Genomic DNA, 7,525 nt, shown 5'->3' on the forward strand with positions numbered 1-7,525 from the left:
TGCAAGCTGTTTATCCTTTCCATGTGTTGATAGGGATGTGTGTTGCTTTTGAGGTTGTTAGAATAAAGCTACTGTGAGTATTTGCATGCAAATGTTGCTGTAAATGTATTTTCATTTATTTTGAGAATTTCTGAATCTTATGGTAATGGTATGTTTAACGTCAAGAAACTGCCAAACTCTTTTTCCAAAGTGGTTGTGACATTTTATATTTCTACTAGTGAAATAGGAGAAGTCTAGTTGCTTGCTCTATATCTTTACCAACATTTGCTCTTTTAATTTCACCGATTCTCTTGTCTTTAAGGTAGTAACTCACTCTCATTTTAATTTGTATTTTCCCAATGACCAGGAATGTTGGACATCGTTCTTGTTCATTTGTACATCTCTTCTTGGTGAAACGTTTACTCACATCTTTTGATTACTTATGTTCAGTTAGGGGTATTTACTAGTTTGTAGATGGAACTGTTTAGATTTTTTATGCAGTCTGGATGTAAGTCCCTTGTTAGACATACAATGTCAAAGTGTAAATATTTGCTCCTAGTGTGTATTTTCCATTTATGTTTTTAAAGAACAAGAGTTTTTATTTAGCTAGGCACTGATGGCTCACACCTGTAATCCAAGCTACTCAGGAGGCTGAGATCTGAGGGTTGTGGTTCAAAGCCAGCTCTGGCAGGAAAGTCATAAGACTCATCTCTCCAGTTAACTACCAGAAAATCAAAAGAGGCTTTGTGGCTCCAAGTGATAGAGAACTAGCTTTGAGTGCTAGCCTTGAGTGAAAGACCCCAGGGACAGTGCCCAGTCTCTTGAGTTAAAGCCCCATGACCTCCCTCCCTCCAAAAAAAGTTTCATTTAGTTCAAGTCAATGTAATATATTTTTTCCTATATATTTCACATTTTTTTTCTGTGTGCGAAATCAGTGATACTACAAAAGTATCATTTTCACATGCTTTTTTTTTTTTTTAATGATTTTTCCAGATTTAGCTTCTTATAAGTTGTCTTCTCGCTGCATTTAGGGCTAGCATTTTCTGCCGAGATAAGAAGTCCCAGGATTTTTTTCCTTTGGCTGTCTTGATTTGGAGCCCTGCTGTTCCAGATCTTAGCCTTCCTCAGAATTGGGATGACAGGCATGGAATGCCCAATGCTGTGTTTGTTGCTTGGCTGGCCTCAAACCATGGTCATCCCAGGTCATCTCAGCCATGTGATGTAGCTCGGGACAGCACCTGTGTGATGTCTTGTTGTTAGGTGTTTATAGAACTTCTCTAGGTATTCTTGTCAAATCACCCCATTTATCATTGCAAAATTCCAATTTCAGTATTTTTTGAGTTGGTCCTAAGATTAGCTCACAGCTGGTGCTGTATGCCTTGAGACATACCTCCATCTAGGATTTTTTTTGCTGTTTTTGTTTTGTTTTGTTTTAGATAAGAATCTCAGGTTGTCTGTTGGGCTGGCTTTGAACCATGATCCTCAGATTTCATCCACAGGCTTAGCTACATTGTAAAGTCCTGTCCAAAACAAAACAAAAGATCTGTTAGCTATTTTGGCCTAGGTTCTGTGATCTTAAAGAAGAAACACTTTCAATCTGGGTACCTGTAACTCAGGAGTCTGAGATCTGCAGATCAATCCAGCCTAGGCAGGAACCTATGAAACTCTGTATCTCCAATTAACAAGTAAAAGTACCAGAAGTGGAACTGTGGATCAAGTGGTAGAGCCCTAGCTTTGAGCAAAAAAGCTCAAGGACAGCACCCCCAGGTCCTGAGTTCAAGCCTCAGGATTCACATCTACCCACACAAATAAAGGATAGACACTGTCAGTCAGTGGCTGTGGCTCCAGTACTGGGGATGGTGCACTGCTGCGCTCTACCCCAGGCCTCAGATTATCTTATACAACCTCTTCACTTGCTGATTTACAAGAACTCCTGCTAAATATTGCCTCATCAATCATGTGCATGCATTAGTTAAGCCTCACAAATGCTTGAAGCGTGTGGAATGAGGCGATTCTACTTTTCACTTAGTCTGCATTATGTATGGTTCTTTTCCTTAGTAAGGAGACTGGACACCTTTTCATGTCCCTGACATGTGCTTCTAAGAGGTCAGTAGCTGCCTGTTTTCTATGATATCCCAAACACATTGCAGCTGTTAAATCAGTTGCTTTGCCTAGTCATGAATTCTGCCAGTTCCAGCCCGCTGACCCTTAAAAGCAGTCAGTACCCCAGCCCTCTGCCTCTGTCTGTGGGCTGGCCAATAGAAGGGAGGTGTCTTCTGTCTGAAGCTGGCTGAAGAGCTCTTTGCTGACTTCTATCAAGGGGCTAACCTTGGGTGTTAGAAAGCAGTTGACTCATCCTTGTTTTCATTCTCTTTCTACTGTTCTGTCTTGGTTTCTTTGCTATAAGAAACAGGTAACTTCAAGTAGGTCTTTGTCTCTTTATTCACGCAATACTGACTTAGAGTCAGTGGTCTTTCCTAATATTTTGAATAGGAAAGTAAAGAGAAAATGGATCTTTAAGAGTATATGGAGGCTGGGAATGTGGCTCAGTTGTAGAGTGCTTGCCTAGCATGCATTTCGATTCCTTAGTACCACATACACAGAAAAGGCCAGAAATGGCACTGTGGCTCAAGTGGTAGAGCACTACCCTTGAGCAGAAGTTGTTCCGGGACCATGCCTAGGCCCTGATTTCAATCCCCAGGCCTGGCATGTACACATGTACGCATGCACGCATGCATGCATAAATAAATAAATAGGATGAGCAAAAGATTAGACAGTTGTCTCCACTTCGTAGTTTGCTGTTGACTTGCGTGTGCTGCTGCCAGTGTTTTAAGAGTTCTCCGTGGGGAGCTCTTAGGACACGTTTATCTTCTTTGGAACTTCATGTAGTTGGTCTAATACATAAAGCAGCCAAGACCGTCAGATCCTCCTTGTTGCCGTTGATAAGTTTGTCAGCTCTCAAGCCACAGCTTTGTGTACATTCATGTATTTTTGTCTGGGCCTTATGGATAGGCCTCAGACATTCCACAGCTACCTGGAAGACATTATCAACTATCGCTGGGAGCTTGAGGAGGGGAAACCCAACCCCCTGAGAGAAGACAGTTTCCAAGACCTGCCTCTTCCGTACCCGTGTGGAGATTCTGCACCGCCTCTGTGATTACCGGCTTGATGCAGATGATGTCTTCGATCTACTCAAGGTGCTTCCCTGAAAGCCCATTCTCTAGTGCAGTAAAAACCCAGTAGTTGAGAATGGAGCTTTGAAATCAGAGCCTAGACACTGTCCCTGAGCTTTTTTGCTCAAGGCTAGTTCTCTACCACTTGAGCCACAGTGCTGCTTCTATCACTTAGTGGTTAGTTAGACGTAAGAGCTCTTGGACCTTTTTAGGGGGGGTGTGGTAGGAATTTGAACTAGGGCCTGGACATTGTCCCTGAGCCTTTTTTGTTTTGTTTTTGTTTTGCTCAAGGTTAATGCTTTACTACTTGAGCCACAGTTCCACTTCTGGCTTTTTGGTCGTTAATTGGAGATAAAGAGGCTCATGGCCTTTCCTGCCTGGGCAGGCTTTGAGTCGTGATCCTCAGACCTCAGCCTCCTGAGTAGCTGGGATGACAGACATGAGCCACGGATGCCCGGCTGGCAGGTGTCCGGATCATAGAGGATTAGACCTGGTGATGACTTCTAGTCCTTTCTTGGTCATGTCATTTAGAAGTAGTCTTCGTTCAGGACTCCAGCCTAGGTCAGGCCCTGGGGTAAATTGGGAGTCTCAGCTGGAGCAGAATGTTGCTGTGGGTTCTGACTGAGCTGCCATAGTGGATTACATGGGACAGAACCTTAGAGCATCTTATCCTACCCACTACCTTTTGTGTACGTATAAAGTAAATCTAAGCCAGGTAGTCAGACCATTCATTGTAATTCTCCGTTTTTGGACGGGTGGGAGCCGTGGTTGGGGTAGGGAACATTTCAAGCATTTCTATATCTTGTTCTTCAAAGAAGGTACCCCCATCCCATTCTGTGTTTTATCTGCCCAGATGGAAAAATGATATCCTGTACTTGGCATTTTGAAACAGGTGATAGGTTCGTGTATTGAAGTTTTCTTCCATTTATTTAGTTCATTGTTTTCCCCAACCCTCCTTCCTTTTCTGCTAAGGGTCTGGATGCAGACAGTCTCCGTGTAGAACCTCTAGGGGAAGACAATTCAGGGGCACTCTACTGGTATTTCTACGGAACACGAATGTATAAAGAGGATCCAGTACAAGGGAGGTCTAATGGAGAACTCTCCATGAGCAGGTAAAGTCTTCAGTGTCAAGGCTGTAATAGCTACATGTAAAAATGTCTTTAAAATTACATGCATCAGTGCTGGGTTGTGGCTTAAGCCATAGAGCACCACTTTGCAAACCTTACGCCCTAGGCTCAAACCCTGGTACCATACATACATAAAAGAAGAAAGCTCATACAAACAAATAAGGGGAATTAACTGTATCAGCATTCTTGAAGGGAGAGTAATTTCATATACAAATAAAAAGGAGCAGGGTACCAGTTGCTCACACCTGCTACATTTCCAGACATGTTTAAAATTTGTCCCAATCAATCTCACCCCTTATATCAATTTCCTTTCCCCCTTCTCCCCTTCCTACCTTCCCAAAACAATTTCAACATGCTTCCTTGTTCAATTTTCATAGCTGCAAACCATCTCTTTCAATCAAATTTATACCCTTTCAAAATACGTTTCAAAATTATGCACCCTTGGCCTCTTCCTCTCGGTATCATATTGAACTCGAGTTGGAAGAGGCCGGTCCGATCTCAAAATGGAGGTAAAACCGCCGCCCGGGTCGCCCCCAGCCCGACTCTGGCCGTCGCTGCTGTCACTGGGGGGAGGAAGGCCATGATCCAAAGGAACCAGAGCAGCTGCGGAAGCTGTTTATTAGTGGTCTGAGCTTCAAAACTAAAGATGATAGTTTAAGAGAACATTCTGAGAAATGGGGCACACTCACAGATTGTGTGTTAATGAGAGATCCTCAGACAAAACGTTCCAGGGGCTTCGGTTTTGTGACTTATTCTTGTGTTGAAGAGATGATGCAGCCATGTGTGCTAGACCCCACAAGGTTGATGGACGTGTTGTGGAACCAAAGAGAGAGGTTTCTAGAGAGGATTCTGTGAAGCCAGGAGCCCATCTAACAGTGAAGAAAATTTTTGTTGGTGGTATTAAAGAAGATACAGAAGAATATAATTTGAGAGACTACTTTGAAAAATATGGCAAGATTGAAACCATAGAAGTTATGGAAGACCGGCAGAGTGGAAAAAAGAGAGGATTTGCTTTTGTAACTTTTGATGATCATGATACAGTTGATAAAATTGTTGTTCAGAAATACCACACTATTAATGGGCATTATTGTGAAGTATAAAAGGCCCTTTCTAAACAAGAGATGCAGTCTGCTGGATCACAAAGAGGTCGTAGAGGTGGATCTGGCAACATTATGGGTCGTGGAGGAAACTTTGGAGGTGGTGGAGATAATTTTGGATGTGATGGAAACTTTGGTGGAAGAAGAGGCTATGGTGGTGGAGGTGGTGGCAGCAGAGGTAGCTATGGAGGAGGTGATGGTGGATACAATGTATTTGGAGGTGATGGTGGCAACTATGGTGGCCGTCCTGGTTATAGTAGTAGAGGAGGCTATGGTGGTGGTGGACCAGGTTATGGAAACCAAGGTGGAGGATATGGGGGTGGTGGAGGAGGATATGATGGTTACAATGAAGGAGGAAATTTTGGTGGTGGTAACTATAATGATTTTGGAAATTACAGTGGACAACAGCAATCAAATTATGGACCCATGAAAGGGGACAGTTTTGGTGGAAGAAGCTCTGGCAGTCCATATGGTGGTGGTTATGGATCTGGTGGTGGAAGTGGTGGATATGGTAGTAGAAGATTTTAAAACAACAGAAAAAAAGGCTACAGTTCTTAGCAGGAGAGAGAGAGCGAGGAGTTGTCAGGAAAGCTGCAGTTTATTTTGAGACAGTCGTCCCAAATGCATTAAAGGAACTGTAAAAATCTGCCACAGAAGGAACAATGATCCATAGTCAGAAAAGTTACTGCAGCTTAAACAGGAAACCCTTCTTGTTCAGGACTGTCATAACCACAGTTTGCAAAAAGTGCAGCTATTGATTCATGCAACATAGTGTCAATTAGATGTATATTCCTGAGGTCTTTTATCTGTTGTAGCTTTGTCTTTGTCTTTTCATTACATCAGCTATATTGCCCTGTGAATTGTGGTAGTGGTACCAGGAATAAAAAATTAAGGAATTTTTAACTTTTCAATATTTGTGTAGTTCAGTTTTTCTACATTTTAGTACAGAAACTTTAACGAAATGCAGTTTTGAAGGTGTTTCCTTGTGAGTTAACAAGTAAAGATCATTGTTAATCACTATTTTGTATGAATTTTGCTAAAGTTAACTGTAAAGGAACACCTACTGACTTGCAGTTTAAGGGGAATCTATTCTCCTCATTTCCAAACCATGATACGAATGGGCGCTGACATGTGGAGAGAATAGATACTTGCATGTATGCATTGTGTGTTTTAGATACATAGGATTGGGTATTTAAATTAGCATATTTGTGAATTTAATAGCATTAAGATTACCTTCAAATGAAAAAAAAAAACCCTCAAAATCCCTATTTGTGCATTTTCCTTCAATGAAATCATGGTTTTAGTGTGTTTTAAGATTTGCTGAATCGTAGCTGTGTTTAGAACATCTCCATACTACATTTACCTTGATCACATTGAGAATGACAGCTACCATAGTTTTGGAGTGTAAAGCATGTCTGCTGCCCTCTATTTAAATTTGTAAAGGGTAGTGGATATTTTCCCCATCCCTTTAGAAACCATTCTTAATTTTTGATTCAGGACCACTAAGTGTGCAATGTCTGAGCATATTAGTGGATACCTGATTTTATTCTGTTTTTCCTTTGAGACCCCTGAGGCCTATAAGTTTTATTACTTTTCCTTGGTTTAATTTCTCCATGCAAGTTTTCAGAGGAAGAGAATAAAAACACACTTCATTGTCAAATCCTTAAGAAAAAATTATGCACCCTCTACTATACCTTTGTCTCTGAATCTCTTTTGTAATTTGGTTCAGCAGTATAATAATGTGTATGCTATTTATGTATGAAAAGCAGTTTGTGATTTATTTATGTATTTATTTATGAAAAGCAGTTTGAGATTTCTGATCAGAATTAAAAAGAAAAGAGGGATAGTGCTTGCCTAGCTGGGCGCTGGTAGCTACTCAGCTACTCAGGAGGCTGAGATGTGAGGATCACCAATCAAAGCAAGCCCGGACAAGAAAGGCCATGAAACTCTTATCTCCAATAAAACCACCAGAAAACCAGAAGTGGTACAATGGCTCACATGATACAGTGCTAGCCTTGAGCTGAAGAGTTCAGGGACAGCACCCAGACCCAGAGTTCAAGCCCCACAACTGACAGATAGATAGATAGATAGATAGATAGATAGATAGATAGATAGATAGATAGATAGATAGATAGATAGATAGTGCTTG

The 7,525-nt window shown here is 41.5% G+C and overlaps 1 pseudogene; it reads left to right on the forward strand.

Moving 5' to 3' along the window:
- The first annotated feature begins 4,782 nt into the window (after positions 1-4,782).
- On the forward strand, positions 4,783-5,904 carry LOC138833434 (heterogeneous nuclear ribonucleoprotein A3-like; annotated as a pseudogene).
- Positions 5,905-7,525: the final 1,621 nt, after the last annotated feature.

Source organism: Dipodomys merriami, unplaced genomic scaffold (assembly GCF_024711535.1).
Source record: "Dipodomys merriami isolate MVZ:Mamm:240054 unplaced genomic scaffold, mDipMer1.0.p SCAF_2070, whole genome shotgun sequence".
NCBI classification, from domain to species: Eukaryota; Metazoa; Chordata; class Mammalia; order Rodentia; family Heteromyidae; genus Dipodomys; species Dipodomys merriami.